The following is a 13,351-nucleotide window of genomic DNA, read 5'->3' as shown; positions in this document are numbered from 1 at the left end:
TAATTTCACCAGGGGAGGGCTGGGAGCCTAAGGCCTGGGGGGCAAGTCAAGTCAAGTGGCCCATTGTGCCACCGAATCAGCCCATCTTTTCCTGATTTTCTAACGCATATTGATTATAAAAATACAAATATGATTCAAATGTGGTTTAACATAAGTAAATTTAATAGCAACAAAGGATAGTAAAAAAAACGCAAAACCTAATGTCCCCCTGATGCTCAGCCAGGTAAATGTCCCCCATGATACTGGCTGAGAATTATGGGACCTATAGTACACAGCAGCAGGGAAAGTGTTTTTAAGGCTAATATGAGTACCCTACCAGGATCAAGTGGGCCCATACACTCTCAAATATTAATTCCCTGGAAGAGCTGATTGGGGACAGAGGTGACAGACACTGGAGAGCTGAATGGGGACAGTAATGACATGGGGGGGGTGAATGGGAACAGAGGTGACACTGGAGAGCTGAATGGGGACAGTAATGACATGGGGGGCTGAATGGGTACAGAGGTGACACTGGAGAGCTGAATGGGCATAGTAATGACACTGGGAGGGGCTGATTGTGGACAGATTTGACACCGGGAGGGTATGATTGGGGACACAGGTAACACTGGGGAGCTGAATGTGGACAGCAATGACATGGGGGTGCTGAATGCAGACAAAGGTGACACTGGGAGGGGCTGATTGGGGACAGAGGTGATACTAGAGAGCTGAATAGGGACAGCAATGACATGGGGGGGCTGATTGGGGACAGAGGTGACACTGGGAGGGGCTGATTGGGGACAGAGGTGACACTGGAGAGCTGAATGGGGACAGTAATGACATGGGGGGGCTGATTGGGGACAGAGGTGACACTGGTTGGGGCTGATTGGGGACAGAGGTGACACTGGAGAGCTGAATGGGGACAGTAATGACATGGGGGGCTGAAAGGGGACAGAGGTGACACTGGGAGGGGCTGATTGGGGACAGAGGTGACACTGGAGAGCTGAATGGGGACAGTAATGACATGGGGGGCTGAATGGGGACAGAGGTGACACTGGTTGGGGCTGATGGGGGACAACAATGACATGGGGAGCTGAAAGGGGACAGAGGTGACACTGGGAGGGGTTAATTGGGGACAGAGGTGACACTACCTTTTTTTTTTTTTTTTTACCGAATACAAAAGAATAATATATAATTTGTACAAAGATTGGTTTAATAACCTTCTTCCACTTCTTCGTCTAGGCCTCCGTCTCCTCGTAGCTGCAGACTGCCGTTTCTACTTTGTGTCACTAACATCCGGTGCTCCAGCAGTCTGAGCGCGAGGGGGCGGAGCTTTCACTCCTGACGCTGCTCCCATCATCACTAGGTGGCCAATCTAATCTAAACGGCCGATGCGTGCTGCTGATGCCGCCGGCCGGAGCTTCTTTAATACTTTTTTTTTAATTTATTAAATAAATAAAAAAATTTAAGTAGCGCCGGCCGGCGGCATCAGCAGCACGCATCGGCCGTTTAAATTGGATTGGCCGCATAGTGATGATGGGAGCAGCGTGAGGGGTGAAAGCTCCGTGCGAGGGGCTGGAGCTTTCAACCCTCACGCTGGCACTGCTCCCATCACTAGGCTGCCATCGCACACGGCCGCTGGGTGCTGATGCTGCCGGCCGGTTCTGCTTTAATACCTTTTTTTTAAAGGATCGGCTTGCAGCTTGCCATAGTAAGTAAGTAAAAAAAAAAAAGTATTACAGTAGCACCGGCCGGCGGCATCAGCACCCAGCGGCCCCTGCATTTCACTACAGATTTGTGGAGTGCACCTAGCGGCCAGCATGCCTTTCTTTCTTTGACAGCACACTGGTGGCAGCCCGGTGTGTCTAAGGAAGCTGCTGCAGCAGGCTACCGATCTTTCCTTCTCCATGCAGAAGTGATGGATGAAAAGCACACTTCCCAAAATATTCTGCATGCAATGAGGAAAATGTTTAGCCTTTGGGTGGGAGCAGAGGCGGGCACCAATGTTGAAGTTGGTTTTGTGGTAACTGACGGAGGTGCCAATATGGTGAAAGCGCTGCGAGATGGTCATATTGTTGGTGTGCGCTGTGCAGCCCACATCATCCATCTTGTAGTGAAGGCAGCAATGTCAGAAGGAACTAATGTGGCAGCAGTAGTTCTGTCCCGCTGCAGAAAGATCGCTGGGCACTTTCACCATAGTGTTAAGGCTAGCCAACTTTTGAGGGAAGAGCAAGAGAGGTCAAGTCTTCCCGTACACTGCCTACGTCAGGATGTCAGTACACAGTGGAACTCCACGTTAGACATGCTGGAGAGGATTTTGGAGCAGCAGAGGGCAATCCATAATCTTGCCTCAGAGCATAATATTGGGATTACATATCCATTGAATAGGGAGGATTGGACAGTGATCGCCCAGCTAGTGGCAGTCCTTAAACCATTCAGGGATGCCACAGAAAATTTAAGCTCAAACACTGCCAGTCTGGCCCAGGTAATCCCAGTGTTCTCCCATCTAGGCAGCAAGATGGATGTGTTCCTTGAAAACCGTGAGGCTGTTCAAGGTGGCACTCTACATCCTGACGTAGCAGCCATAGTCAGGAAGCTGAAGGATCTGCTAAAAGTACACCTTCGCAAACGAATGGAAGAGAGTCCCGAAATGATGCTAGCGTGCCTTTGCGATCCAAGAATTAAGGGAAAGCTAGCTTTGAAATGTAATGTTCTCAGTAGCTCCCGGGAGCAATTGGTCAACAAGGTGCGTGGCTGGCAGCGTAAAATGGGAATCCTGTCCGAGGAGGGAGAGGTGCAGGAGGAGGAAGAGATGATGTGGTCTGCTACTCCTAGCAGCAGCATCAGCAGCAGTGCCACAAGCAGCACAACACAGCTGAGTGGAGCAGCTGCGTTTTGGGAAGAGGCACTTGGGAGTATAGTTGGACCATCTGACAGAGCTAGCAGCAGAAAGGAGAGTAGTGCTGCTGAAATGGTCAAACTTTACCTCTGTGAAGTTCCTTCTGCGCCTAATGTTGATCCTCTTAGCTACTGGGATGAAAAGAAGAGTGTGTGGCCTGCACTCTCATGGGTTGCGCAGCGGCTACTATCATGTCCGCCAACCACTGTTCAAAGTGAGCGCGTGTTTTCTATGACTGGAAACACAGCGCTCACGCATGGCACCTCATCTGATGGAGCAGATTGCCTTTCTTAAATTCAATCTGCCCAAGTTGGTTTACCCAGCTCTTAGCTTGGAAAGTTAATTTTTTCTCTCTCTAATGTTTAAGGTAGTTTCTCCCCCTGGTTGCACGTGTTTGTGGTGTGGCAACGTCTGCTACCTCCGCCAGTGTAGCCAATTTACGCTAGGGCCTAGTGTCTGAGTTCTGTAAGTCCGCTCCCAAACGCCATGGACTGACAGACTTTCATGCTTTGCACTGGGGTGAAACAGGTGAGCGGGTCATCAATTGCCCACTCATTCACCTTTTTCCGTTTCCAACGCCGCTGCTGGTGGTGGTGCCAGCATCTTTTGCCAGTTCGCTTCCTGGCTGAAATCATGCCTCAGATGTCCCTAATGGAGAGGGTAGTTTCTCCCCCTGGTTGCACTTGCTGCGGTGTGGCAATGCCTGCTACCTCCGCCGGTGTAGCCAATATACGCTAGGGCCTAGTGTCTGAGTTCTGTAAGTCTGCTCCCAAACGCCAAGGACTGACAGTCTTTGGATGCTTTGCCCTGGGGTGAAACAGGTGAGTGGGTCGCCAATTCCCCACTCATTCGCCTTTCCCATTTTTCAATGCTGCTGGTGGTGGTGGTGGTGCCAGCGTCTCTTCTGTGCCAGTTCGCTTCCTGGCTAGAGTCATGCCCAATATGTCCCTAATGGTAAGGGCAGTTTCTCCCCCCTGGCTGCGTCTGTTTGCGGTGTGGCAACGCCTGCTACCTCCGCCGGAGTGGCCAGCTTAAGCTAGGGCCTTGTGTCTGAGCTCTGGAAGTCTGCTGCCAAACGTCTAAGACTGACAGTGTTTGGGTGCTTTGCCCTGGGGTGAAACAGGTGAGTGGGTCGCCAATTGCCCACTCATTCGCCTTTCCCATTTTTCAATGCTGCTGGTGGTGGTGGTGCCAGCATCTCTTCTGTGCCAGTTCGCTTCCTGGCTAGAGTCATGCCCAAAATGTCCCTAATGGTAAGGGCAGTTTCTCCCCCCTGGCTGCGTCTGTTTGCGGTGTGGCAACGCCTGCTACCTCCACCGGAGTGGCCAGCTTACGCTAGGGCCTTGTGTCTGAGCTCTGGAAGTCCGCTGCCAAACGTCTAGGACTGACAGTGTTTGGATGCTTTGCTCTGGGGTGAAACAGGTGAGTGGGTCGCCAATTGCCCACTCATTCGCCTTTTCCATTTCCTTTTCCATTTCCATTTCATTATTTTCCTTCTGAAACACAACCAACCAACCAAACATAACACACACAATAACACAAATAACACAGTGACATAACACATATAACACAGTGACAACACACATAACACACATAACACATACACGTACAATGCACAAATCACAAGGACCTTTCCTCTTGTTATTTGTCCTGGCCTTCACTTCTACACTCACTAACATTAACGCTATAACTCACACTTCATACTATAACATTTTTCCATCCATATACCTGCCAACAGACCCAACTTTTTCAGGGACAGTCCTGCTTTTTTCCAGTCCTGTCCGATCTAATTTAGCTAAACTAGGTATGCAAATACACGTTGGTAGTTATAGCTCGGTAGGTAGCACTAGTATAAACATTAAATAAATATAATAAAGTACTAAATAATAAATGTAACTTTAAAATACATTTAAATAAACCCCTCATTTTTTTTTAAAAACCCATTAAAATTAAAATTAAATTATTATTTAGACATAATACATCTTTAACCAAACCAGTGCACTGCTACTAATCTTAAACATAACCGTACATTAACCCTAAGCTATTTTTTTAGTTCATGTCCAACATTTTTCCATCCGCATACCTGCCAACACACCCAAGATTTTGGTGGACAGTCCTGCTTTTTCCCAGTCCTGTCCAGTAAAAGTTGGGTTGTTGCAAAGTATGCCATTGTAAATAGGTAGCAAATGTTAGGCATGTATTACAAGTGGTCCAAAATCAATTTAAAAATGTAAAATAATCCCTATTCTTTTATTAAACATCTATGGATGTTCCTTGGAGCATTTGTCTCTAGGTCATTTTGTGTACAGTACACCTCAGTACGTGTGTGCAACTCTATTGGTCGTTTCGGCAGGGGGCTGGCCTGCCATTAACGAATGAAGTGCGTTCTGCAATCCACTCGTTGATGCCAGACGAGCACGAAGACGAACACGAAGAGCCCCCTGGTGCCCAAGTCTAGTTGAAACCCAACACCTCTGACTTTTGAATGTTTATTTTGTAATTGGAAAGGGTACGAAAGTAATTTAATTCCGAAATTATATGGGAAAGGGAGTTAAGCGGCTCTTGAATCATAAATAACATATCGTCCGCATATACTGAGAGTTTGTGGACTTGATTATGCACTGACATTCCCAAAATCTCAGTGTTGCTCTTCAGAGCGTTTGTTAAAGGCTCCAACGCTAAGATGAAAAGCAGAGGCGATAACGGGCAACCCTGTTGAGTACCGTTTGATAAGGTGAATTGTTTAGATAAAGAACCATTTACCATGATCCGGGAAGATGGGGTAGTATAGAATGCACCGACAAGTTGTAGAAAGGTGGGGCCCAGGCCCATGCCACGCAGAACATTAAACAGGTAAGGCCAAGCCACCCTGTCAAAAGCTTTTTCCGTGTCCATGGACACTAAAGCGAAGGGGGCATCTGAGTGCATAGCCAAGGTTAAAAGGTTAATGACCCTCATAATGTTGTCCCTACCCTCCCTACCAGGGACAAAACCCACCTGATTCGGATGGATCAAGTTTGGGAGAAAGGGCTGTAGCCTGATGGCCAGGAGTTTCGCAAGAATCTTGAGGTCTACGTTAAGTAGAGAAATTGGGCGATAGCTGCCGCAGAGCTCGCTATCTTTTCCGGGTTTGGGGATAACTGTTATGTGAGGTTTGAGTGGGGAGCTAAGGGGCATCCAGTGGCAAGTTCGTTGAAGAATGTAACCAAATGTGGACCTAATATTGGCAAGAATTTCTTATAATAAATGGAGGTGAATTCGTCGGGGCCTGGACTCTTGCCCTGCGGGAGAGATTTTATTACCGATTCAACCTCCTCTAGGCTAATTGGGCCTCTAAAGATATCCCATCATCAGCGTTCAGTTTCCTGAGAAGAAATTTATCTAGATAAGAATCTATCCGGGAGCTCTGAGGGCAACCGTGATGGTCTGCCACAGGTAAGTTATACAGTTGTTGATAATAGTCCCGGAAGCAGCGCGAGATTTCCTGTGTGGCATAACACAATTTACCTCGAGAGTTGTGAATTTTCGATATGTAACACGCAGCTCTCTTAGTTCTCAGGGCCCTAGCCAGCAACTTCCCTGGCCGATCCCTGAATTCATAGAATAGTCGGTTGGTGCAAAGAAAGTTCCTCTTACATTTGGAATCAAGGAGGTTTGACAATTGCGAACGCAGCACATCTAACTGTGCTTGCACGGAGGGTGAAGGGGCCGCTTTATGCTGTAATTCCAGTTCGGAAATGGCACGTGAAATAGGATCTGGCCATATGCCAGCCTCTTAAGTTTTGCCCCCAGTTGAATAAGATGGCCCCTCATCACTGCCTTGTGAGCCTCCCACACCACAGGAGAGGGAACATCTGGGGTACTGTTAGTGTCAAAATAAGAGGATAAGTGAGAAGAAAGGTTAACCATCTCAGTAGGGTTATTTAGAAGGTTATCATTAAGACGCCAATGCCACTCTTTCTTGGAAATTGTGGGGAATTTGATGATCATATGGTGTGATAGAAACAAAGCGTCTATCCTAGTGTAGGGATTATGAGGTGCCGAATAAAATTTTAAATCTCGCTCCGTGGAATAGAGGGCCCTCCAGGAGTCAATTAATTGGGTGAGATGAAGGCGGCGTTTTACTTTTTTAATCTGCGTGAAAGGAATGTGCGACTTCCCAGAGGAGCAATCCCTACTGGGGTCTAAAACCATATTAAGATCTCCTCCAAAAACGGTGAGACCCTCCTGGTAGTCCGCTAAGCGGGATGAAAGGGTTTGCAGGAAGGGATCCTTCCAGATGTCTAGGAGTTGAAATGGGACCGACTTATGTATCAAAATCGCCACTCCCCTGGTTTTGGAGTCAGGAGAGCTCGCAAGGAACGCGGTATGAAAATGTTTGTTAGTTAATCTGAATTCACGTGTGACAGAAAAGTGAGTTTCTTGTATGAAAGCGACATGCGTTTTCAGGGGCGTAACTAGACGCCTCAGGGCCCGGGTGCGATAATCTGTTAAGGGCCCCCCGACCCCCTCACCCCCCCAAAAAAAACATGATTTTTACCCAACAATTTTTTTTCAACTAATTCAACAAATTCAATTTACATATTGAATCATATCTGTAAAAAAATCAAAGAAAAAGGGGCGCATGTACAAAGGGCATAATCCAGGGGTGTCCAAGTTTTTTCTGCAGTGGGCCACTTTATCAGAATTGTATACGTGCGTGGGCCGCACTCATTTTTCACTGTGACAAAAAATATGGCCTTTAATAAAATATGCAGATTCAAATAAAGTAAAATGACACAAAACCTTTACTCTTCCTCTCACTGATTTCTGGGCCTTGAAAGTTTTGCGACTACAAATTCAGGATTCCCTAGATTTATTCTAGGGATGAACTAAAATGAAAATTCTGGACCAAAACATTCAGGGTTCACTTAGCCAAAACCGAAAATGACCCCCACCTTTAAAAATAATAATAAAAACTCACATGTTTAATAAAAGTAGGTAACACACAATTGGACAAAATTAGCAATATGACTTGGCATGATAGGAGTGTGATTGCTGTTAGCAATCACACTCCTATCATGCCAAGTCAGCCAGTACATGCTGGTACAGGGTGGCTGTAAGTGATGTGCAGACCCCATACTGCTGGCAGCATCACTACACAAGGGGGGCAGCTGGCCAGGTTTCAGCATGTACTGGCTGACTTGGCATGATAGGAGTGTGTTTGCTAACAGCAATCACAGTTCCATCCTGCCTAGGTTCCAGCACTTACACATCCATGCTATCACACACACACACACACACACTCATTTATTCATATAATCATTCATTCACAGATTCATTCCCTCAATCACACACACTCACCTTACCTGCACTGCAGCTCCTCGATGCCGCTCACAGACTTCAGCAGGGGGGCGGCCTCCCTCTGCCTTCTCTGCTAAAGCACAGAGGAAGTAGGATGTCACGTGAACTCCGCTTCCTCTGTGCAGTCCAGAAGACCCTCCCGCAAGTAAGTAGCAGGGCTTGAGGTACGGCTCGCGTAAGATCGGTTGCCCTGGCTGCCGATCTTACGCGGGCCGCACCTCGGGCCGCATGTTGGACGCCCCTGCCTTATTTTAAAAAAAAAAAAAATACGGAAAAAAGATTTCGGGCGGCCCCTTGGCTTGGGCCCCCCTGCCGCCGGGGCCCGGTCGCAGTCGCGACCCCGGTAGTTCCGCCACTGTGCGTTTTCAATGATTGCAGGACATATAGTAATTTTGAACGTTGTTGGGGTTTATTCAGTCCCCGTACATTAAGAGATGTAAATTTAAGGAGTTCTAACGCCATGGTAAATGAGAGGCAAAAAGGACTCTTAAGTACATCAGCAGCACACCACAACACCATAACAAAATATGGCATCCACCCCCAGCATACACCAAGTTGCAGCACATATTAGCCTTACAGAGTATTCCAGGAAATAGCAATATGGAAGCCGTCAACTTTATAAACACAGAAAGGTATAACAGATATATCACAGAATGCTTTAGAATAGGGAGACAAACGGCAAGGACTTCTCTGATATCAATGAGAGAACCGCTCACCGCCACGTAGAGGGTATCTGAAGCTGTAAGGTAGGTGAGACTGGGAACAATCAGGATGTGTCTAGATGATCTAGGTCCCTTCATGGCTGGGAGTCTCCTGAATCGTGGCGTGAAAGGCACAGTACTATATAGGCTGTGGAGTGAGCATACACAAAGAAAGGATCGCCATCTGCGTGGAGAGTTCATGGCAATAGTTTAACTGAAATGGTGTTGCATATTCGGAGATTGTGACTCTCGAGGGGATCCATTTGAGGAAGCGGCAACTCATCAGTGTGTAGATCCGCTGGATGGTGGCCCGTAAAAAAAATAAAAAATAAAAAAAAGGGGGGTGAGTGAGAACAAGTAGAACAATGCTAGCTCCCTTAGGAGGACGGAGGCCCAGGTAGCTTTTGGCGCTTACGTCTCTGTTGCTTAGGTGACCATGACGAAGCCTGGTCATAAAGATGTTCTGGGGCAGAGTAGGTTAGTTCCCAATCCGGGACGTCGATCATTGGGAGCCCAACATTTTCCAAAAATGTAGGTATGTCTGAGGCTTGACGAACCACGTATGTGTCAGCATCCTTGCGGACAATCAGTGCGAACGGTAAGGCCCACTGGTATGGGATGTTCGCTGACCTTAGGGCTGTCGTTACAGGCTTCAGTAGGCGTCGCGTGTTCAGGGTTATGGGAGACAGATCTGGAAATATGAGCACGGTGTGCGATTGCCAGGTGATGGTATGTCTGGATCTACAGCCCCTTAAAATAGCTTCTTTTGTTGGATAGTCCTGTAGCCTGCAGATGATATCCCTCGGAGGTCGGTCGTTAGAACGTCAGGATCTAAGGGCCCGATGAGCTCTATCGAATTTGATGAAAGTTTCCAGCGGGCGTTGTAGAATAGTGTTGAAGATTTCCAGTAGAGTAGCGGGGATCTCATTATGATCAACCCATTTCGGGAACTCCACGGACCCTCAGGTTGTTCCTTCGCCCCCTATTATCCAGGTCCTCCATTCGTCTGGATAATTGTACTATCGTGTTCTTCTGGTCGGCTAGGTGGCAGTTCAGTAAGTCCACCGTCTTGCAGATCTTTGTGTTGGCATTTTTGAGCGTCTCCACGCGGTCACCAATGTGGCGGACGTCTGATTTGATTTCTGAGAGGTCAGAACGAATATTTCTTCGCCACCTCAATAATATCAGAAATATCCTGTTTGGTAGGTAATTGTTTCAGGATATCGTGCCACTCAGCTTGCGAGTGGTGTGAGAAATCTAATTGAGGCCCTGAGCACGTGTCTTCTGAAAATGCGCTGCTTGGACTTGCAGGTGGGGATGCGGCCTTCCTTGAGACAGAGCCGCGGGAATTCTGGTCCGCAGTGCCCTGGAAAAAAGCCCGGACCGAGGTAAGAGATGTCTTTTCCCTCGTCTCTTGTGTTCGTGTGGTTGCAGCCGCCTTATTTGACTTGCCCATGGTGCTTGTTTGCCCGTACTGTGAGCTAAATATGGAGAGGTTCAAGAGAGCTCCAGGATCACGCATCCATCTTGGTTGGCAGTTGGCCACGCCCCCGTACTTTACTTTTTTTTACTTTTTAATGCTGAGTTCTTAATTTGCTGAATGTAGGTTTTTCTATAACCCAGTTGGCATCTAACATTTTCCTTTAAAATATTACATAAAAAATTTTATAACCTCATACACAGCCCACATCAAGGAATTTATACAAGGCAGGGAACAATAGCGTGAGAAAGAAGATCTAGGAATTAAATTAAGTCCAGATGATTGGCCAAATTGTTGGAAAGCAGCCTAGGTGAAAACAAATATTCAAACAAAAGAAAATAAGCTTGTGCGTGGATCTGAAGTTCAAAATATAGTAACACAGTTATGCAATAAATACAGTCGTGTGAAGAAGAAAGCACACCCTCTTTGAATTCTATGGTTTTAAATATCAGGACATGAAACCAATCATTTGTTCCTTAGCAGGTCTAAAAATTAGGTAAATACAACCTCAGGTGAACAACACATGACATAAATGCATTCAATAACCCCTATTGCATTTAATATAGAACCTCTTTCTATGATTTATGAAATTGCATATGATTGCATTGCAACTATAAGGAAAAGGCATCTTACACTCCAATCATCAAAGTGAGGAATCAGTGAAATAAATACACACAAACACAGTGCAAGCAGGTTTTAACCCCTTAAGGACCAGGCTGTTTTTTAAAAAATGTTGTACCCTTTGGGACCAAGGCTGTTTTAACACTTTTGCGGTGCTTGTGTTTAGCTGTCATTTTCTCCTCACCCATTTAGTGTACCCACACAAGTTATATATTGGGGTGTTTTGTTCAGGCAAGAAGGGCTTTCTTCAGATACCCTTTTTTTGATCATATCATCTAATTTTATACTAAAAAATAATAAAATATGCTCAAAAATGTAAAAAAATCCAAAACACTTGTTCTCACTTTTACTTGAAAAATCTTTTACTCATCCAAAAAAGCTAATGCAAAAACCTGCTAAATAGAAACTACCGTATTTGCTCGATTATAAGACGAGGTTTTTTTCAGAGCAAATGCTCTGAAAAATACCCCTCGTCTTCTAATCGGGGTCGTCTTCTAATCAGACCTCAAAAGAGGTCTGATTATGAGACTAAGATCCAGATCCCCCGCACCGCTGCAAGGGACCTGGATCCTCCTGCCCCCCCCACACACTTACCGGTGCTTCCTGCTGTATTGCCGGGGCAGCGGGTTGACGTCCGCTGCAGCCGGAAGGAGGTGTGGCTAGCAGCGGGGGTTGTCTGCGTCCGTCACGGATACCTTCCCCGACTGTCAGAGATCAGAGTTCCCCGGTCAACCCGCTGCCCCGGCAATACAGCAGGAAATTGGAAGCACCGGTAAATGTGTGTGTGTGTGCGTGTTAAATGGGGGCATAGGGCATTTCTGGAATGCCTTATACCCCTATATGCCACTCTGGCACTTAGGGGGTTAAAAGGCATATTATGGGGCAGAGTGGCATATAGGGAGGTATAAGGCATTTCAGGAGGCAGAGTGGCGTTAAGGGGGCATTTAATAGAGCACTCTGTTTGGGGGCTAAAAAGCTTCAATGCTCACACACACACACAAATTACACATCCACGCTCATACATACACCTGTTCTATCCAACTACTTCTATCCTGATCTACATTCCTAACTTCCCCCCAATTCAACAGATTTCCCTCAAGCTGTCACACCCATAACACGTTCTCATACGTGTATACATTTTTAGCATTTCTACATACATTTTGATTCATTCACACTTATATGAGGTTTGCATAAAATAAAATAAACCAGGAAATCTCATAGTGTAACACATTGGTTGTAACGAGTGGTTATTTGAGTTACTGTTTCCTTTCTGTCATCTTGAACCAGTCTGCCCATTCTCCTCTGACCTCCGATGCAAACATATATCCTGCCCCCGCTTACCTTTCATTGCTCTTTTCTCTCTGGCTGCTCGAGCACAGTGCGCTAACAACCTCCATTTCCCTGTGAGGTCAAGTGATGTCTCGTGACTCCTATACACTTCTGACGCCCCGTGCCGTTTCAAAATAGTTTAAATTGTAGTTACGCCAATGTTAACAGAAAAGATTAAGCACTGAATTTTATGCTTACAAGAAAAAATTATTGCCATGGGCTTCCCATTTTAATGCTATTAGTAATTTTGTATTCTCTCCTTTTGTAACATCAATTTGCAATAAAAGGCAACGTAAAAATACTTCCCAACATTGAATTGGCTCCTTGTGAACAATTACGGATAGAATAAGGGAAGGAGTATGTATGAATGTATGTAAGTTAGTGTAGGTATGTGTAAGCATGTGTATGTGTGTTAGCATAAATATGTATGTTTGTGTAAGTCTGTGTGCATATGTGTATGTTGGGGCCAAGGAGCCAGAAGGTGCCAGCCCTCCCCATGAGTTTAGAACGTTAGTAAGACATTTCGTGTGGCCTTGTCATAGCTATTTTGTAATTGGGTGAGACATTTTAAGTTGCATTGTGATACAATTATATTCCCAAAGTATTCTGAGAACAAAAAAGTAAGGGGGTAAAACATTTATAACTAAAGAAATCAGAAAAACAAAAAACTAGCAGTGACAGGAGAATTGTTCCATGGAGATTCCCTTTTCAGCTCTACGCCTTTGTTAAGGGTGATCTCAGATAACCCTTGAGAAAGACATAGAACTGAAATGTTGGGGGAACTCCATGGAACAGCTCTCCTGTCACTGTGTTATACACTTACCTGGTACCCATTCCCACGATGCTCATACTCTGTTAGGTCTGCTGCGTGATGCGGTGGTTCTCAGCTGAGACAGCAGAACCGGGAGTGATGTTTTTAGTACCTTCTATGGGCGCCCCCATTTTGTTTGTGGGTTATGGTATGATGTTCCGGATACTTGTTTGGTGCCAAATTTGAGTATT

This window comes from Sceloporus occidentalis, unplaced genomic scaffold (assembly GCF_023333645.1).
Source record: "Sceloporus occidentalis isolate IW3139 unplaced genomic scaffold, rSceOcc1.0.p SCAF_11, whole genome shotgun sequence".
NCBI classification, from domain to species: Eukaryota; Metazoa; Chordata; class Lepidosauria; order Squamata; family Phrynosomatidae; genus Sceloporus; species Sceloporus occidentalis.
Note: the sequence above shows the minus strand (reverse complement) of the source record.